Source organism: Acipenser ruthenus, chromosome 5 (assembly GCF_902713425.1).
Source record: "Acipenser ruthenus chromosome 5, fAciRut3.2 maternal haplotype, whole genome shotgun sequence".
NCBI lineage: Eukaryota > Metazoa > Chordata > Actinopteri > Acipenseriformes > Acipenseridae > Acipenser > Acipenser ruthenus.
In genome coordinates, this window is record NC_081193.1 from 70,759,000 (window position 1) to 70,780,058 (window position 21,059).

Below are 21,059 nucleotides of genomic sequence, written 5' to 3' on the forward strand. Positions count from 1 at the left end.
GTACGTGAGAGAGTAAGGGCTCTAGACTCTTGACCGGATGGTCATGGGTTCAATCCCCGGTGGGGGACACTGCTGCTGTACCCTTGAACAAGGTACTTTACCTAGATTTCTCCAGTTAAAAACCCAACTGTATAAATGGGTAATTGTATGTAAAAAATAATGTAACTGTATGTAAAAATAATGTGATATCTTGTAACAATTGTAAGTCGCCCTAGATAAGGGCGTCTGCTAAGAATTAAATAATAATAAAATAATAATAAATAACAATTGCTACTCATGCTGGCTTTACACCAGCATGCTGCTTGTTGTTTTATTGTACCTGTTTGTTTTGGCCACTGTGCCATTTTGTTTTTGGTGTTTTTTTGTTTTGTTTTCTGTTTGTTCAAACTGTTTATTTATAATTAAACGCGTATCAGCGCTTCATCCCACAGTACTGTGTCTGTCTCTTCCTGGTCTGACGTCACCACCAAGCCATCCTTGTGACATGTACCTATAATTTTTTTCTTTTCATTGTTAACATCCTGACAACTTTTTACACTTATAATTTCAAAGTATGTTTCAAAGCTCTTTTCAAAATGGCTGCTCTAGTGCAGTGGGGTTTGAGATCTGTCCTAAATCACTACAGAAAGAGAAATTTAAAAAAAATTAAAAAAAATAACAAATAAAATATAAGTGCTCTGGCTTTTCTGCTCCGTACCACATCATGGTACCTGCTGACAATGTGGGCAATATCTAGAGCGGCCATTTTGAAAAGAGCTTTTGAAAAGTGTAAAAAGTTGTCAGGATGTTAACAATGAAAAGAAAAATTACAATTACGTAATTTAAACAGATGTAGAAACTCCTGGGGACATGTAACGTTATATTTTTTGGAACTGCTAACTCTTTAGTTTCTAAGATACATGAAAAAGCTAAAATAAGTCAAGTAGATGATACATTTTTCTATAGTGTTTGTTTCATTCAAGGTTTAAAGTTAATGATGACCTAAGTGACACAAAGCATCAAGGCTCCAGTGTAGAAATACTTGGAGAAAGGCCTTTTTATCATTCTGAGTCACATGCAGCAGCCATTTTATTAACTAGGTAATTACAAATAGTCCTTGCATTTTCATGGTAATTACTGAATAATTCCATGGCTACGGTGTTGTGAACATCAACCTGTTATCTGCTGTAATTACATTACTTACTTATTCCACAAGCAGTTGCCAGATAAGAGCAGAAACCATTGGTAGTTACAAAAGTTATTTCTAAAGTATTACATGGTTTTATCATGGTGATGTATACCTCTTAAGAACCACTCATCCAATTTTGATTACATTTGGCATGTGCATTCCTTAGCATAAGGAGATGCTGTTCTACATTCTGTTGTGTAAGTCATTGCAGTGAAATTGGCATTGTTTTGTTTATATCCTTGGCAGGGATATGTATGTATTTGGCTTTTGTTTTTTAAAATCTTTTTTTCTAGCATTTTTACTCAACCCATCTTCCAAAGAACATAATTATCTCTACCTTACAGGAATACCAACACATTAGGGTAAACCAGAGTACATTCATAGGTATGAACAAATACATTATTGCTAATGAGAATACGCAGAATGCATAGAGACTTGTCTATAGAAATGTTAAATAATGCAAAACAAAACTGTTAATACAATCAAAAATAAAATAAAAAACTAAATTCCCTGTTTTGTGGTGATTTGTTGCACTTCTCATACAAGAATGGTAATATTATGTTATAGTTTTTATACATAATTATTTTTATATTCATTTAATTTGTAGTATATCTTCAATCCTGATGTTTAACACACTTCAGACAAAAATCTATCAAAGAACTCCTCATAAACTGTTGAAGAGAATGAGAGACCTTGGTACTCAAAGGTTCAAATTAAATTACCTACAGTGTATAGCGACGCTGTTTACAGTAGTAGATTCACCAAGGGACCTCTATAGCCTATAAAGTGCTGTCTAATATAGGTTCATCTGGTGCTACAGGAGGAAGCTGGGATATCTCTCTTCAGTGATGAGCGGATGGCCTTGGGGAGACACAGGAATCACTCAGCCAGTCAATTGCTCATTAGTAATCAGTATTTACGTCTCCTGTCAACTCTAGCTGCGAGGAAACCCAATCAAATATATCAACAAGTGTGTTCTTTGGAGTCGGGAATAGTATGAAACGTTATAGAAGGAACAGCATGACATTAGAGCCAATATTAAATACATTGTTATGAACCAATTAATAGCTAAGAACAATATACCTTCCTGAATGGATAGAGGGTGGTTGACCCTAAGGGCTCAATTCAATTAACAGTGGTAATGTGAACTTTATATGTACATAAGCTCTACAAAGTAATTGCACTGAAACTAGGTTAATGCTACTGAGCTCTTATTAGATGCAAATGATGGTGCTGGCATGACATTACCAGCAGACTGGCTTGACCACCCATGGTGGGCCAGTTAGGGTTAACCCTCACTGTGTCACAGATGGTGGGAAGCTGTGGGGCATGTTTGGTTTTGCTTACTGACTGATGAGGCTACAATAGAAACCACCTCATAAAGCAACCTTTCTAGAGCTGACCTATTAATTCTGCAGAAGTCAGCAGAAAAATAGATCCTGGCCGTTGCTGTAAGCCCAAAACTTGTATTGGTCACCTGAAGAGCAGTGCAGTAGGAATGGGATTTTCAGGCTGTTATGTTGCTAATCTGCCCTCCACCCCCACAGCTCTCTGATGACACTGAACTCATGACTGACTCTAATGAATGTATTAGTAAGCTCTTCATATTAAATTAAGCGATGTGGCAGGCTTAGCTTTGTACTGCTAACAAAAGCGTTTTTTTTTGCCATTCAAACCATCACAGGTCTTCCCCTGCACGAAAAAAGTGTGAGTGTGGATAGTTCAACAAAAATACCAATGTTGCACCGTGCAGGGGGCTATGTGGCAGAGATTTAGAGATAAACACAAAATGAGGTAAAACTATAAGAACAGATAAACGTTTCTTGTAGTGTCTTCATATGTTTCTTCTGGCGCTCAGTGGAACTTACAATGTCATAGCTAAATCATTCATGACTCCAAACAGTTGATCAATAATTCTAAAGTAAAACTAAGAAACTAGGTCAAGTAGACAAGCATTTTTGGCTAATTGCTTCATGAGAGTTCTGTAAGATCTGTGTATCTGTAAAGTCTCTGTCCAGAACCAAACTCTGCAAAGCATCCCATAATTACCAGTTTATTGGGAGTATGAATTATTTAGTGTTGTTTAAAAGTGACTACTGTGCAGGAAGCAGACAACACTGGACAACAGAGCACTTCCTGTCTCATTCCATGCTGCTGTGCTGACAGATGGAGCAGGTCCAGACTCATCAAGCAAAACTCAGACCCCTTGTAACCTCCAACACTCTTTGTACAATACAGTACACTCTCTCATTGGCAGAATGTGTTGTTTCTTTATTATTCCATATAGTATGCCATAATTTAGTAAACTATAGTGTTTAAGCCGATGCTATAGAGTGTTATATATATATATATATATATATACTTTTTGAGCTAATATATATATATATATATATATATATATATATATATATATATATATATATATATATATATATATATATATATTAGCTCAATGAGCCAGCTGCCCAACGTTTCAATATGTTGTACATATCTTTCTCAAGGGAGCATGTGTTTGAATCAAAACATTGGAGGTATTTATAGGTTTTTGACAGCATGACAACTACTTGTTATTGTTTATATTCAAATCCATGATTTATTCTTAAATTATGTAATGGTGTTCTATATATTGTGACATCAATTTTACTTCTATGTTTAAATCTATTAATTCTAATTAACATTATTTTATATAAACTTATATTTATATTATCATGCAATGCTGGCTCTGAGGATCAGCCTTGATTTGACCTCCCCAGAGCATCAGCATGCACAACTTTTGAATGAATTTTGTTTATTTATTTATTTAAATGTTATATATTTATTGGAGTTAATTATTTTCTGTTGAGTCCCGCTGGCATAATCGTGTTCAATCTATTTATCCATTTACTTTCTTTTATTCTTCTATATGTCGCTGTAACAGGGCAAAGAGCCCTGTACAGTTATGATTTGTTTATTTTTAGAACGGGGTCTCCCCCTCCGCTCCTGTGTTATTTTGTAATTTGTGTTTTATGATTTATTATTATATTTATATTTGTCGGTGACGCGCCATATGTTTTGTTACTGTTTATTTGTATTTATGTATTGACAACATAGCCGTGTGTTTTGTTGTATTGTTTAGCAGTGTGGATGGGAAGCCCCATCCAAATTAAAAACCTTGTGCAGAAGGTGGCCATCTCCCAAATTAATTAAGTGATTAATTTGTTGCTAATCGGGAGATGGTCACCTGCATAAAAGCCTGCAGCTCTCTGCACTCCGGGTGGGTGTTAGGAGTGAGAGCGAGAGGAACGAGAGAAGCGAGAGAGAAACGAGAGAAAAACGAAACTTAAAATATTAAAACGTATAGGAACAGTGAAGGCGATAGCCCAGCCTGACCTATTCAGTTTGTATTTTTGTGTTTGTGATTTTGTTTTGTTTGACTCTTTTGTTTTGCTCTGTGAGCAAGTGTTTTTGTTTAAATATTTATTTTATTTTTGTATTATTTAAATAAAATGGCGCAAGCGCCTTTAACTGCAGTACTGGTGTCAGTTTTGTTTGGTTCCTACATCTGGCCTGACGTCATAACTAGACCAGCCTGCCACAGTCGCATTGTCAAATTTTAGCTGTTCTAATACTACAAACTTCACATCATTTATGTCATGTCCTTGACTGGTGAAGTGCTGTTCATTCATTTTTTTATTTCTTATTAATGAAAGGTGGTTCTGAATTTTTTTATATAAAGTTGTTCCAGTCTCGCCAACATATTTTATTTCATCACATTTTTCACAGGCTATTCCATTAACAACATTGCTATTTTTACAGTAGGTTTTAGTTTTTAGTGGATATGTGTTGTTCTTATGTTTAGTGTGTATTGGATGTGCAGAGGACATGTGCAAATACTGGTGCATGTCAGTAGGTTTACAGAAGAGGTCAGTCTCAATTGAACCTTCTTCAAGTTTTACTATGGTATCTAAAAATTCTATTTCTTTTCTTGTCCATCGAAGGTCCACCTTAATATTACTGTGTATTTCATTTGCCATTTTATGAAACTGTAAAAGAGATTATTTGCCATGTGTCCAAACCCCAAAAATATCATCTACAAAATGAATGTATTCTAAAGGTTCTCTTTCTGATTTTCAAAGAATTGTTCTTCCCATTTCCCCATGTATGTACTGACAAAATAGATTCCTAATTTAGATCCTATTGCTGTACCATCATTTTATTTGTACATTTATACACAGAGCATTTTGAGTTATCAGTGTGCATTAACAAGAATTCAGGCAGCTAGGACCCGTGGGTTTGCAGCACTCTTGGTATATTTTGTTCTTATGTTCTAGTGTTTGATCTCGTTAGACGTACCATTTGCATTTCAAACAATATATTTCAAAAGACACTTGAACTTTCTCAGTAATGTTTACTTGGTACAGCAAGAGTGGGTAAATTATTATGGTAATACAATAAAAAAAATAGCACTTGTAGGGCTCAGTATAATGCCAACTGAGATACCTAGATGAAAGAAAAGAAGACAAAGAATATATAAACAAGTATTTTAGTACAATACATCCTCCAGCCACGGCTGTAAATTAGAGCTACAGTCAACACTCACATATCCGACCCTATAACATTTTGATTTCAGTGATGGTTAAACGCGTGTGACGCATATCTGATTATTTTATTTTGGCTGCTCCAACACTTGTCCATTTTTCAGGGAACACAGATCTGAAAGCACTGTGTTTTAAAATAAGGAGGCTTCCATTTAGGTGTATTGTATTGGTTTTGTTGGTACAGTACTATATTTTCAACAGAAGTAGTATTTTAGTTCAGAACGATATGATTCTGGAAATATCACTTGCCAAAACTAAAGAGACAACACGTTAACTGTAATATGGTGCATACTTTTAAATCCAGTACGTATTTGTCACAAGGCTGGCTGAGTGGTGACACGTCAGACCCAGAAGAAAACACACAGACAGACGGTGGTGATGAGTGAAACTAAGTGCAATGGCTGCACTCGGCGTTTAATAACCAATAAATAAAAAGGTTGAACAAACAGAAAACAGGACACGGCACTTGCGGCCAAAATAAATAGGTAAACAAAACGAACTAACACACAAAACAAGTGGACAAACGTTAACAAGTACCGTGCTGGCACTCACTCACTCACTCACTCACTCTCTCACTCACTCACTCACTCACTCACTCACTCACTCTCTCTCTCTCTCTCTCTCTCTCTCTCTCTCTCTCTCTCTCTCTCTCTCTCTCTCTCTCTCCGCACGATCACCCAACCCCGAGTGAATGAAACGTGCATCTATTTATACTGTTGTACTGGGATTCAATTACTAATTAATTATTCACTTGAATCCCAGCACGTGAATTAATTATGTGCAACCTTGTGCGCGCATATTACTTACTTTAAATGCACGTGCAGTGATGTGCAATCCCGTGCCTAAATACATTGCCTAAAAAATAAATAAATAATATACTTTGACATTTAATGTCCTGGGAAGTCTTACAGATTTCCCAGGACACCTGCCTCAAAAAGAGAACAATCTAGGCAAAACCAGAATGGATGGCAACCCTAGACCTAACAGCAAAATAAAATCTAAATGTTATCCATGCACAGAACTGCAATGTAATTTAGCAAAACCAAAAGATAAAAAAAAACAACAACACAGTTTCCAGAATTAAAACAGTATCCCAAGTAAGTATTCAAAATTGCGGAATATAGTGCTCGATAAGGCCTTAATATCACAGTTCAGGGTGTGGTAGACTTGTCAGCTCATGAAGTGTAGGCTATGTAGACTTGGTTGGAATTTACTTTTGTATGTATTTTAGAATGTATGATTGTAGGCTATAAATACGTTTGAAGTGTCTTTTGTGTTTGTAGTTGCTAGTTATTATACACGTATACCATGTATGTAACACTTCATTATATATTTATTAAGCTTTTAAAATTACGATAGAACTAAATCCACAATCACTTATAAGGAAACTTTATTGTAATGGTATGCCGTTTTCTATACCAAGATTTCATTATTTACTCTTAGGTTTTTATTTGTGACAAGAAGCACTGCTCGTTAAGATATTGTAGCAATCTCAGAAATGAGGGAAGCGAGACAGAAATCCAGGGGCTGAACTCATATTTTATTAAGTGAACACAGAGCTAACTAACAGGCTGTGCTGTGCTGTTACAGAACTGTTCAGCTGCTTCAGCAGCCATGCTCTAAAGCCCCCTTTCTCTCTATTTATATTTGACTGCTATCAGCTGCAGCCACGCTCTCTAATCCAGTTTCTATGTTCATCTTAATAGGTTGGATTACAGAGAGAGAACACCTCTCCTGCTTCTCATTATGAAGAGTTGACTCCTCCTCTGCTCTAGCACCCCTCCAATCCCTGCTGCTCTCTTATTCCATGACTCGGTATACAACTTCGGTATACAACTTCACCCAGGCGCTCCAGCACCTGGCTGGGCCCCATCAACAGGCTGTCCAGCTTGGGGCAGTGGCCCCGGTGTTGTCTCGGGTTGAAAACCCAGACCAGCTCCCCCGCTTCAATGTGTCTCCCCCTCGCCTGGATGTCTTAATTCCTCTTTTGTCGGCAGCCTTTCGTCTGAAGTTGGTCTCAGGAGATGTGGTCTGTCCGGACCGTAAAAGGTAGCCCACAGAGGTAGTGGTTGAAATGACGGACCACTGCGACCACGGCCAAAACCTCTCTCCTCATGACACAGTACCTCCTCTTTGTCTTGCTTAGCGACCGACTGTAATAAGCCACAACCTTCTCACCACTCAGTCCTTGTTGGGACAGCACAGCTCCTATCCCCTCATTGCTGGCGTCAGTGTCCAGTATGAAAGGCAGGTGTGGGTCTGGGGGAGAGAGCACAGACTGGGTCAGCACCTTCTTCAGAGCGTCAGAGGTGGTCTGATGCGCAGCCGTCTACAGAAAGGCCTGCCCCTTCTTCAACAGCTGGTGTAGCGGGGCCGTGATGTTGGTGAAACCCAGCACGAATCGCCGGTAGTAGGGGGCCAGCCCCAGGAACACTCTGAGTTGCCACAGGTATGTTGGTGTAGGCTACTCCTGGACAGCGGTTACTTTGCCTGGTTCAGTGCTAATCCCCTCCCCTCTCATGTGGTGGCCCAAGAAAGTGACCTCCCTCCACAGGAACCTGCACTTCTCAGGTTGGAGTCTGAGTCCTGCCACTGTCACTTTTTTGAGAACTTGGCGTAAGGCTGCAAGTTCTGCCTGGAACGTAGCTCCATGGACCAGCAAATCGTCCACCAAGTACACCAGGCACTCTTGGAGCAGCACATCGACCAAGACCTTTTCCATGAGCCGCTGAAACGTAGCAGGTGCATTGCAAAGCCCGAATGGCATTACTTTGAACTGCCAGAGTCCTCTGCCACTGGAGAAAGCTGTCTTGGGACGTGCGGCCGGTGTCAAGGTCCAGGGAGGAGAACCAAGACAAGCCCCTCACCAAGTCCAGAGACTCATTGATATGAGAGAGGGGGTATGAATCCTTCTTGTCACCTCAGTGAGGCGACTGTAGTCGACGCACAGTCACCAAGCCTTGTCCTTCTTCGGCACCATCACAACTGGTGCCGCCCAGGGGCTGTCCGAGGGCTCGATCAGCCCAGTTTCTTTCATTTCCTTGAGCAGTTATTCGGCGGCGGTGTGTCTAGCAAGAGGTAGGCGGCAAAGCCGCAGCTTGATGGGAGCAGCCTCCCTGTATCGATTTGGTTCAGAACTAGGTGAGTCAAACCGGCTTCTTCAGGGCTGTTAGCAAAGCTGTAGCGGTGCTCTAGTAGCAGTTCCCGCAGCTGGGTCTGTTGCTCCGGGCTAAGCCTCTCACAATTCCAGTGCCAGACAGTGGTCACTGCGGCTGGAGCAGCATCTTCAGTGGTGTTGACTGATGTTGGGCAGCTGGCGGTGGTTGAAGTTGGTCTGGCTGGTGGTCGCAGTGTGGACTCTGATGAGGTTGAGACCACTCTAGCCTCCGGTCCGGAGATGATCACAGGGGCGTGAGGTGTGGCAGCAACGGCTATAGTGGTGTTGGTGTGCAGCAAACTGGCCCTGGGACCCTGGGTTCCCTTTGAAGGTGGGGGGTTAGTGGTGACTTCCCCTGGGGAAGCCAGTGGTAGTGCAGAGCCCCCTCGGAGGCGGAGAGTCCCGGTCTGTAGGTCCAGCTGTCCCCAGCAACATGGTAAAAGTCCCCCACTGAAGTCTGCTGCACGACTGCTGTGGCCTCTGTGGGGGGTGGGGTTAATTGAAAAGTAGGGGCAGGCCTGCTGGCTGCTGGGAGGCAGGCAGTGGTTGGTAGATGCACCACTAGGGAGGTAGAGGTAGGGGTTGGAGGGGGTGGGGGCCGGTGGTAGCCCGGGGGTTTGAGACAGGGCTCGTGCTGTCCTGTCTACATGGGCCCCGAGCCGTTTCCCAAGGGTGGGTTTTGTGAAACCTGGAGCCTGGGGGGGTCTTGGCCCCAGGACACTGGTATTGTAGGTGTCCAGCCTGGCCGCAGGTCCAGCAGCGTCGAGGGAATGAACGGCAGGGCCCACAGTCCACAGGTACATGGGAAGCCATCTTGAGGCCGGGAATGCAATTTAAAAGTTTAAAAAAGTGGTCAAAATGTGAAAAAAAAAAGAAAATTAAAACAATAAACACACCTTACGTAAATAGCAACATATGGGAACATGTAACACAATAAAATAAAAAGGTCCTTATGTAACCTTTAAATGAAGAAAGCTATAGTTTGCAACAGCACTGTGCTTAAGGGTGGTCACCCAAGCTGCTGTTGATGGTTTTTCACTTTAAATGACAGGTTACAAGTCCTTCCTCATACCATCATTTCTAACTCAAACAAAAATAACACCTGTCACTGTAGCTTCTGCATGGAAATGACTGCATTCTATACTAAATTACATCCACATGAAGCATTAACGTGTTTCATTTACTTTTTGTTTCATGCAGCATTGGACCTTATATTAGGTTCAAACACATTTATCAGTTTGGGAAAAAAATCAATTAACTCAAAACTTCTTTGAAAATGAGCTGCAAACTTAACTTACTGGTGCAAATGCTGGTTCCACACTTCCCCTCTACAGTATTGCTGTTGCAATTAAATATTTATTTTGTATTGAGGATCCATCGTTAGTTATTATTATTGTGGCAAAGCCAATATTGTACTCTACAGATTACTCTAGGGGGCGTAGGGGGGTGTAGGGAAGCAAGCGAGTTTCACGTGTACATTAAATTGTAAGAAAATGAACAATTGTTTGCATAAAATGTCTTTGGTGGTGTAATTTCTTTGACTAGTAAATTTGGGGTTTTCATGCACTTTGAAGAGCCCTTTGTTTCAATTTGTAAAATGCTTGTTTGGCTAAGATATTTGATGTTTTATGTGTTATTTTTATGTCAAGAAAACACAGGTTCTAAGGCTGTGCGGACCTTAAAGAAAGAATGTGCATTAACCAATAAGAATTGTTCTGATATAAATACTTCATTTGCATTAAAATGTACAGGTCACTGTTTAGCAGAGGTAGCAGGAAGAGCAGGGGGCGGGACATAATTGGGAGTTTAACCAATGGAAAGGTCAAAGATTTGCTCTGATTTTACAGCTGTCCAATCATTAGTGAGCAGAGACGGGACATAAATATGTTATGGTAGGGTGTAAGCATAGCTAAATTTTGCGCGATATTGCTTATTATTCAGACAGTTATTGAGGATTATATTGAGAACTTCGAAGTAATATTTTTAATTGCTTTTTACAAATTGAAAAAAAAAATTCATAAGACAACAGAGCCATTTAGTCAATTTGGTTACATGTCAATTTTCAATAACTTTATTTGAAAAAAGTTGAGGTACAGTATACACTAGAAATACCTGAACTGATGAAAGCACCAATTCTTCAAATAGAGGTAATGATGTGGAATTACTTTCTCTGATTTCTGACTATGACAGCATGTTAAGCAATCACTTGTTAATAGCCACAGTATTCTCGGGTACCTGTAACAAGATTCCTAATTGGCTTAATCTCTTTGGTGCCTCAGGTTCTGCTAGATTCAGAAGTACAAGAAGGAAGCCAAGTAAGTAGCTATGTAAACAACCGATGTTCAGTGAAAATGTGTTCCATTTACTAAAATAAAAATAATACAAATGTTTTTAAAAAGACCAAATTCTCACTGGCTTATTTTTTAGTGTCACTATGCAGGACAGCCGCTATAATATAGTTACTGGGACCACTTGCTGTGAATGGTCACCTTGCTACAAAAAGGATATTGCTGCTCTAGAAAGAGTGCAAAGAAGAGCGACCAGAATTATTCCTGGTTTAAAAGGCATTTCATATCTTGAACAAAGAAGACCGCTGCGATCTGATTCAAGCATTCAAAATTCTAAAATGTATTGACAATGTCGACCCAGAGGACTTTTTCGACCTGAAAAAAGAAACAAGGACCAGGGGTCACAAATGGAGATTAGATAAAGGGGCATTCAGAACAGAAAATAGGATTCACTTTTTTACACAGAGAATTGTGGGAATCTGGAAACAACTCCCCAGTAATGTTGTTGAAGCTGACACCCTGGGATCCTTCAAGAAGCTGCTTGATGAGATTCTGGCACCTATAAGCTAGTAACAATCAAACGAGCAAGATGGGCTGAATGGCCTCTCATTTTTAACCTTTCTTATGTTCTTATGTTCTTTTGTATCTTGCTTTCTATACCTCTGGCTAAGGTGAACTGGACTGTGTTTGTCTGTAACTGAAAGTATACAGTATACTTAAATGGAAAGCGTACTCTTGGTTTCTGAATTGGGATTACAATTGAGTTGTTGAAACGTCTGGTTTAATTCTCATTGAATTAGCTCTGCCTTTGTTCACCACAATAAAAAGTGTATTTTTCCCTTCAACTCTCTGTGTGGACCGTTGTCATTTAACAAAGAACGCATGTACACTATTGGAATATAAAATAACAACAGAGTTTGTTAAATTATTATTATGTATTTATTTATTTATTTGGCAGACACCTTTATCCAAGGTGACTTACAGGTGTTACAGAGCAATACAAAGTTACAATGCAAACTTAATATATAATACAGGATAGTTTACAGTACGTGCAAATAATACCACTAAAATACAATATGAACAAGGATGCAGCAAGTTAGGATTACAATAAGTTATATCAACAATGACATAATAGTAGTGCAAGGATAGTGCATTAGCTGAGGATCCAGTAACGTGGTGCGCAGATCAGGGCAGTCCAGTGCATAGCAGGAGGGGCATCTAGAAGTGCAGTCTAAACAGGTGGGTCTTGAGGAGGTGGCGGAAGGCAGTGAGAGACGGAGCAGTCCTGAAGTTCTCCAGTAGCTGGTTCCACCACAGAGGGGCTAGGGAAAAGAAGAGCAGGCACGGGAGGATGGAGAGTGGAAGGAAGGCATGACCAGTCGGCCAGTAGAGGAGGAGTGGAGAGGATAAGAGGGTGTTGGGAGACACGAGGGATTGGAGGTATGAGGGGGCAGTGTGGTGAAAAGAGCAATAGGCAAGAACAAGGGTCTTGAATTGAATGCGAGCAGAAATAGGTAGCCAGTGGAGGGTGCGAAGCAGAGGGGTATCATTATGCCTCTTTTCCACTGTACAACCGAGCAGCACCAGGGCTGTATCGAGCCCTCACGGTGCAGTTAAGGAGAGCCTGGGTTGTTTTTCCACTGCAGAGCCGAGCCGTGCTACTGACGTCACATGCAACGAAAGACAGTTGTTATTAATTATTGCTATTAATTAACTCAGTTTGCCAAAAGATGCGCAAACAAATTGTATTCAAAAATTAATAGACCAACGGTACAGCTGTATCTTGTATTGCTATATTTTGTAAATATATTTAGGAATGTCTTTATAATCCACAAATTTTACTGATTATATCAACTTACTAAAGTTCAATTAGTTCTGTTGAAGGGGAAAAAAGAAGGTTTTAAAAATATAATTTGCAAAAGATATTTCGTTTAAGGATAGTTGTTGTTTTTTCCAGTTGTTTTTTGTTTGGGTGCTTAAAAAAAAGAAGCTGCGTGAGTGCAATGAGAGCCGTAGTTGTATGTATGGTACAGCTGTACAGTATTTTGTTTGACTATATTTTTGTAAATACATTTAGAATTGTTTTATTTTCACTGTTATTCTTTATATCAATATAATAAAGGTCAAGGATGAGAAATTTGGTAGAATTTTGTATTTTTGAGCATGTGAGTTAAGTGTACTGTACCTGCGGTTTATATCCATTTGCTTCAAATCGTCATAAACGTTCTCATTTCTGATGCAACACTCCAGATCTTCTTCCTAAACACTTTTTTCTACACACAGAGAAACTAGAGCCTGCATTTCCCCACTTTTCTCTTATCACACTCGCTGACTGATGCAACATAATGACAAAAATCCTAAACCCTGCCCCTGGCTCGGCTCGGCTCGCAGCTGGATTCAGATGTCTTGTGAGGCTGGAGTTTCACGGTTTGGTTCTTGCTCAGCTCGACAAATAGCCAGTGGAGAACCACCCATACCCATACCATACCGAGCCGTTGGGGTTGGGAGAAAACAAGACAAGCAGCAGAATTTTGAATGAGCTGAAGGGGGCGGATACACAAAGCAAGGAGACCAACAAGGAGAGAGTTATAGTAGTCCAATCTAGAGAGTACAAGAGCTTACACCAGGAGTTGGGTGGAATAAGTACTAATAAGAAGCGGCAAGTGCATATCAGGAAAGAGATGTCAAGAATAACACCTAGGTTTTAGCAGAAGGTGATGGTGAAAGAGTATCAAGGGATACTGAGCTAGAGAGGTCAGAGGAGGGAGAGGAAGCAGAAGGAAAGTAAAGGAGGTCAGATTTAAAGAGGTTGAGTTTGAGTGGTGAGAATGCGTCCAAGTTGAGATATCTGAGAGGCATTCTGAGATGCAGGAGGAGATGTGGGAGTCAAAGGAGGGAAAGGAGAAGAAGATCTGGGCATCATCAGAGTAGAGGTGGTAGAAGCCAAAATGAGAAGTTGAGAGTGCCTAGTGAGCGGGTGTAGAGGGAGAAGAGGGGTCCCAGGTCAGATCCTTGAGGCACACCTGTAGACAGGGGGCAAAGGTAAGAGAGAGCGCTACACCAGAAAACCTGGAGAAACAAAACCAGGCAAGAGCAGTGTCTGCGATACCCAGCTCAGAGAGAGGAGAGAATAGCATGATCAGCAGTGTCAAAGGCAGAGGAGAGGTCAAGGAGAATTAGAATAGAGGATAGGGAGGTAGCCGAGAAGAGAGGAGAGTCAGTTACAGCGAGGAGGGCGGTTTCTGTGGAGTGTGCAGGACGGAACCCGGATGGCAAGCAGAGAGTGCCCGGTGAGGGAGGATGCCAGCTGCCTTTTGGAAGAATGAATCTGTCTTTTAGAAACAACATAGTACAGAGTCTGCACTCATAAAAGTTGTTAATGACATCCTGCTGAACGCAGATGAGGGGCTGTTATCAGGGATTGTCTTTTTGGATATATCTGCTGCATTTGACACCATTGATCACACAATTCTTCTTGATCACCTTGAGAAAACTATTGGCATTACTGGCACAGTACTCTCCTGGCTGCGGCCCTACTTAACCTCCCGACATCAAGTTGTGTCCTTTGGAGGATCAAAATCGGCTAATTCTCTTGTTGTTTCTGGGGTTCCACAGGGCTCTGTACTTTACTTTTTAATTTGTATATGCTATCACTGGGTAATGTGATCAGACAACATGGTTTTAATTTCCACTCTTATGCCGATGACACCCAGATTTATTTTAAAATGAGTTCTGATGATATAAACGTAAACTCCAGACTTGCCTTGACAAAATAGGGTCTTGGATGTCAATGTCTTTTTGCAGTTAAATACAAATAAAACTGAATTTCTTTTAATTGGCTCTAAAACAGCATTAAAAAAAATCCCACAACCAATTACCTTTGGCAGCCCCCCCCATCAGCTCGTCAAAAGAAAAGTCTTGGAGTCTTATTTGATTCTACTCTTAGTTTTTAGCATCACATTTCAACTGTAGTGAAGTCTGCTTATTATCATTTGCTGAATATATCTCAAGTTCATTTGTATCTTGCAGAATCTGACGTAGAAATTTTAATTCATGCGTTTGTTTAATCTCGTCTGGAATATTGTAACATCCTATTAGCTGGTCTACTTTGTCAATCAATCAATCGCTTACTGCAGGTTCAGAATACAGCTGCACGAATTCTGACAGGTACAAAAAGATTTGAACATATTACATCTGTTCTTGACCGTTTGCATCGGCTTCCGATGAAGTACAGAATTATTTTTACAACTTTATTAATGACATTTAAAGCTGTCTCTGGAAATGGCCCTGCTTACATTAATGATATGCTTTTACCTTATGTCCCTGGATGCCAGTTGAGATCTGCTGATGCTGGGTTTCTGGTGACTACAATGATGAAACATGGCTCTTGTGGTGGAAGAGCCTTTAGTCATTATGCACCTGTATTATGGAACAATCTTCCAATTGAAATCCATAATGCTGACTCAATAAATGCATTTCAATCAAAGCTTTGTAGATTGGGATGGCCTATTTTAGAGTTTTGTTAATATATATATATATATATATATATATATATATATATATATATATATATATATATATATATATATGCTCAACACTCTCTCCGCGTCCGAACAGCAAAACAAGTCCTCTTAGTTAGCGCAGACTGCCGGGTCATTACATCATTATTATTATTATTATTATTATTATTATTATTATTACACAATGTATTTCAAAATGGTCTTTTGTAATTCTTTGTTTATCTTGCTTAATCTGCATTGGTTTGCGGGTGTATTCGGTGGCATTTTGAAGCAGAAATTGATTACTGTTTTTTGTTAAGTAACAAATTCAAGTTTGACTGAATTTTGTAACCGGAAATGTAATATTTTTATGACATTTTTTTAAATTACGTGAACAATTTAAGTTGTGCTGCATTTTTAAGCAGTGTATACTTAAAATAAGAATTTAACGAACGTTGTTGTAGTTGACATTGTGTAGGCTACATTTTCTTTATTTAGTGGTCGGCAATTGATTTTACCCTGTTTTTCTCCCAACTTAAAATATCCAATTGTATTTTAGGCTCAGCTCGCTATTACCACCCCTGCGCTGACTCGGGAGCGACAAAGACGAACACACGCTGTCCTCTGAAACGTGTGCCGTCAGCCGACCGCTTCTTTTTTCACTCTGCAGGCCAGCCATCCAGCCAACCCAGAGCTACAGCAGGCGGCGCTGGGCCAATTGTGTGCCGCCCCTTGGGAGCTCTTGTCCACGGTCGACAGTGGAATATCCTGGACTTGAACCGGCGAACCTCCAGGCTATAGGGCGCATCCTGCACTCCACGTGGAGCGCCTTTACCGGATGCGCCACTCAGGACCCTCCTTCATTTTTCTTTTCTACTGTACAGTATAGGTAGAAGTTATAATACGCAATGTTTGACAGCAAGTGGCTATACAAGTTAATGTCACATTGTAGTGTTTTTGCTAGTACAAATGCAAAATGTTATTTTTGTGGGACTATGTTGTAAAACAAATGAATAAATTGCTGACAAGCACACAATATAATATTACGTTATTCTTTGTATTCATATAAAACAGTTTAAATCTAGGCCCTATGCCTTGTTCTAGTTGTTTACAACAGCTTACCTCTATTATTATCGGTATCCTATCAATATCGGCCGATATGGGTAGATAACCATCGGCTATCAGTATTGGCCAAGAAGATCTTTATCAGTGCACCTCTAGTTCAGATGGGGTGGGGAGAGAGAAGATGGCCTGGAGAATAGCTTCTGAATGTCCTCTAGTTTGGAGCCGAAAGAGGAGGCAAAGTCATCAGCTGTAAAAGAGGGGTTTGAGGAGGGAGTAAAAGGCGGAGAAATGTCATCAGGGTTTGTTAGAGGAGGACAGGATGATAGATTGATAGTGTTGGCAGAAGTGAGGGCTGTTGAGAAGGAGGAGAGGGGGGAGCAGTAGTGGTTTAAATCAGAGGGTAGATTGGATCTCTTCCATCTCCGCTCAGCAGTGCGCATTACAGGATGAGCAGAGTGTAGAGGACAGCCAGGGCTGGGGAGGGGAGGAGCGAGCAGGGCAGGAGGCAATAGGACAGAAGGAGTGAAGAGTTGCTGTGAGGGAGGAAGAAAGAGTGATGGTGGCAGTCTGCCGAGAGCTGGGAGAGTCAATAGGGGGAAGAAGGGAGAAAATAGAGAAAGTAAAGGTGGTTGGAGAAAGTGAGCAGAGATTTTTGGCAAAGAGGATGGGAAAGAGGGTAGAAGAAGAAAAAACATGAAAAAGTGATCTGAGAAGGGGAGGGGGGGATAGTAGGGGAAGGAGAGCAGTTTCTAAAGAAAATCAGGCCCAATTGGTGGCCATGGTAAACGATGGTAAATGCATAGTAATACCCAAAGCCTGGTAAAACTGCCAAAATGTCATAGTAAACTTTTATTAGGGCAACACAAAGCAATGAAAATGGATTTACATTTTAATTCCAGTCTTTAATTCTAGTCAGTACAAACGTACGTGTGTGTGTGTGTATGTGTGTGTGTGTGTGTGTGTGTGTGTAAGAGGCAAATACAACAGTACAAACAGGAGCTTTAGCATTACTTTTTTAGCTTTAACTTTCCAGTTCTTATCATACTGCAGGCTGGTTGCTGGTTAGTTCAAAATGGCAGTACAAATAAAGTTAATAGAACAGGGCTGGACATAAATAAAAGGCATGACTAAGAAACAGCAATTCTGTGACACAACAAATATGTCTGAGATGGATTTCTTTGTTCCTTGTAAGTTTGTGATATTCTGTAAACATAACCATGTACATGGCTACAGTCTCCATGGCAGCGTGACAACAGCAGGCTCAGGTTTCCAAACACGGCAAAAGGGAAACTTAATATTTGGGTAAGCGCTAGTACTCAATATTTATTATGTAATCCCATGGCAAGAAATCACAAGCAGGCTGAACAGAGGATTCTTATCCGACATTATGTTCTTACCAAAAGTAGACAACATACAAACATGAAGGCACACATTAGCCTTGTTGCTATGTTTTGTATTCTAGCAACAGGAGTTTTATCATTCTTTTCACGGCTCTTGTGTGAAGGCTGCCCTGAGCGAGAGGTGTGTAGGGTGAGCCAGATGGCATTCTCCAGTTTCACAACTCTTGGCTCGAAAGCGTAATCAATATGAGTACCGTCAAAGGCCAAGAGTCATTAGTTTACAACCTGGGAAAATCTAGCCATGTGACACCAGGCTTTACTTAACCCACTTACTGTCAGTGTAAACGGAAACCCCGAGCTTCACTGTATACATACAGGATATGTTTAAAGCTATGATTTAATCCTTTTTGTACCGGGCCATTTTAGACCTGTCATTATATAATATAGTGAATTTAATCAAACTGTTTTCCACTAACAGAGGAACCTTGTCAGAGATGGTAAGGTCAGGACATCAAAATGAGTGAGATTTGAAAAAAAAAAACAATAGAAGAGAGATTTGGGAATACATTATCATTTCCTTTCTTTTAGGAAAGAGGCCGATAAAGTTGATGTCAAAAAAGTTCTTGATATGACTGTATTGCTTATCATGATAACACAATTTAAGTTAGAAGTGACAAATACAAATCACTTGCTTATCTGTTTGCTTGTTAATTTGCAGACATTTTGCCAAAACGATACTATGCTATCCTATAATATACTATACTCTACTATACTATACTTTAAAAGTTACTATTGCTGTCTGATACCCAATCACTTCTTGTGCTGTCAATTGGTCTATCAAGTGAGGGGAAACCTTGTAAATTAGGCTCGTCCTGTAGCCTGTTGGCAGCAGTGCAATAATGTCTTAAACTTTACTTCATGTCGATGAGAGCAAGTTCCATAGCATTGTTTCTGCATATTTTGTAGTACAGTAGCACTTACAGTAAATGAGTGGCAACACATGGGAGCAAGTGATGAATGCTACCATGGGGCTTGACTTACTGAAATCCAATAGTGTGGACAGAGGTACAAAGATAAAAGCTGGTGAATAATCAAGAGATAAAAGATGGACGCCAGTAAGTGTTGCAATTCAAATACTCTATAAGGAAATTGATTTTATAGCCTTGTTGTGCAGGTCATTAACTGTTCCATTTGAAGTACTAGATAACTTTAATATGAATCAAGAGATTTAACGGTAAACAAAATGGTAACACCTAACACAATTCTCAGTTTTCCTTGATTCATACATCTCTGTGAGGTAATTTAAAGGCTAGAGAAATCAATGTTTATTGGCAGGATAGCTTTGCAGTGTAATATGTACCCAATTAGAAAATGTCTTGATTCCAAAGAACAATGCCATTAGGTAGAATGAGTCTCATGGTATGTGCTGCTGCTTCAAATCTATTTATTTCAAGGTGTAAATACAGGCTTATTAAAAAAGACATAGCAATTGAAAACATTTTTAATTTTGTACTTTAACATGTTGCATTGTAACTGCACTGAAATGTGTGTAATTACTATGTTCTAGTGTACAGTAATTACAGTGTAATTAGAGATACTTAATTGCTTTGGGTATTTATTTTTCATCGCACTAATATAACTAGTTATCTCTGTGGTTCTAGAATTTGGAATGTTGTATTAAATATTAAGATTTTACCCTGCCTGTAAACCATTATAATCTTTCAACATTTTGACTTCCACCTTGATCAGGCAGTCTGGCTTAATGATCTGAAGCTTGCAGCTGAACATTTGAAATGAAGCAGCGTGAGAGAAATAACAAACAGCAGATATGAACATAAAATAGTCATAAAAATGCAGATCAGGGCAGGGAGCAGTCAGAGGAACGGTTCGCACAATAATAAATAGCAGATGTTCGTGTTACCTCTTAACAGGTCAAATGCATTACCAGCCTCCTTCAGCGCAGTGAGGAAACAAATGTCAAAACATTCCCTGATTGTCAAGCATGAGAATAGTGTTGGCGAGCAAGAAAAAAATAAAGACATTTCCTGGCAAGTATTAAAGTATATGTTGTAACTTCTTTCACTTCTTTACCTATACAAAATGTTCAAGGCAATGTAAGGTCTTGTCATACATAACTGAAATTATGGTGCTGAACCGAAACAAATGAGGCAAGTTCACTTCTTATTTTTCTTGTCAGTTTGCAGTATGTCGATCTACTTTGGATCGAGTGAAGATGACAAAACCAAAATGTTGTGCAATATTTGCCGGAAAAAAACATAGAATATGCAGGTTCAATTTTTACTGTCAATTCAGGGAGCATTCAGTTATTTGAGCCAAAATTGGGTCAGTTTCAGCTTCTTTTTTCTCCCCAATTTTCTCCCCAATTTACAATGTCCAGTTCACTGCAGCAATTCCCTACAACAGCTCAGGAGAACTAAAGGTCGGTGGGCATCTTCCAATCCAATGACCAAGTCAATCACCTCTTTACACCCAAGAGCTCGAGAGCAGATGTCAGCTAGCTAACGACCTATGGAGGACAAAGGCCAGCCCTGCCGCGGTCTGCTTGAACTCACCAGGCACCTGGCCAGTTGGGTCCACTGTAGTGTGCCGACGAGAAACGGTCCTCGTTGGTTATGCCACGGAAGCGCCAGAGCCAATGTAACACTCCATCAGGAATCCCCATCAAAGACCAGCACTCCCCTGACTGTATGACTCACCTTGCACACCACCTGGCCATGCTTTTGGTAAGTGAGACACTCAGGGACCCCAGTTTCAGCATCATAACTTTCATATTATGTTCTACCTATAGTACTCTGTGTTGACGTAGTAAACAAATGGATACTGTTGTTGTTGACATTTTTATCATTCTATAGTTGGGGTCATTGACCAATTATTTTATGGTAGGTAAATGTAAAACTGTATTGTAAGGTTTGTCTTCTTTACAATCAAATAATCTGACAAAGAT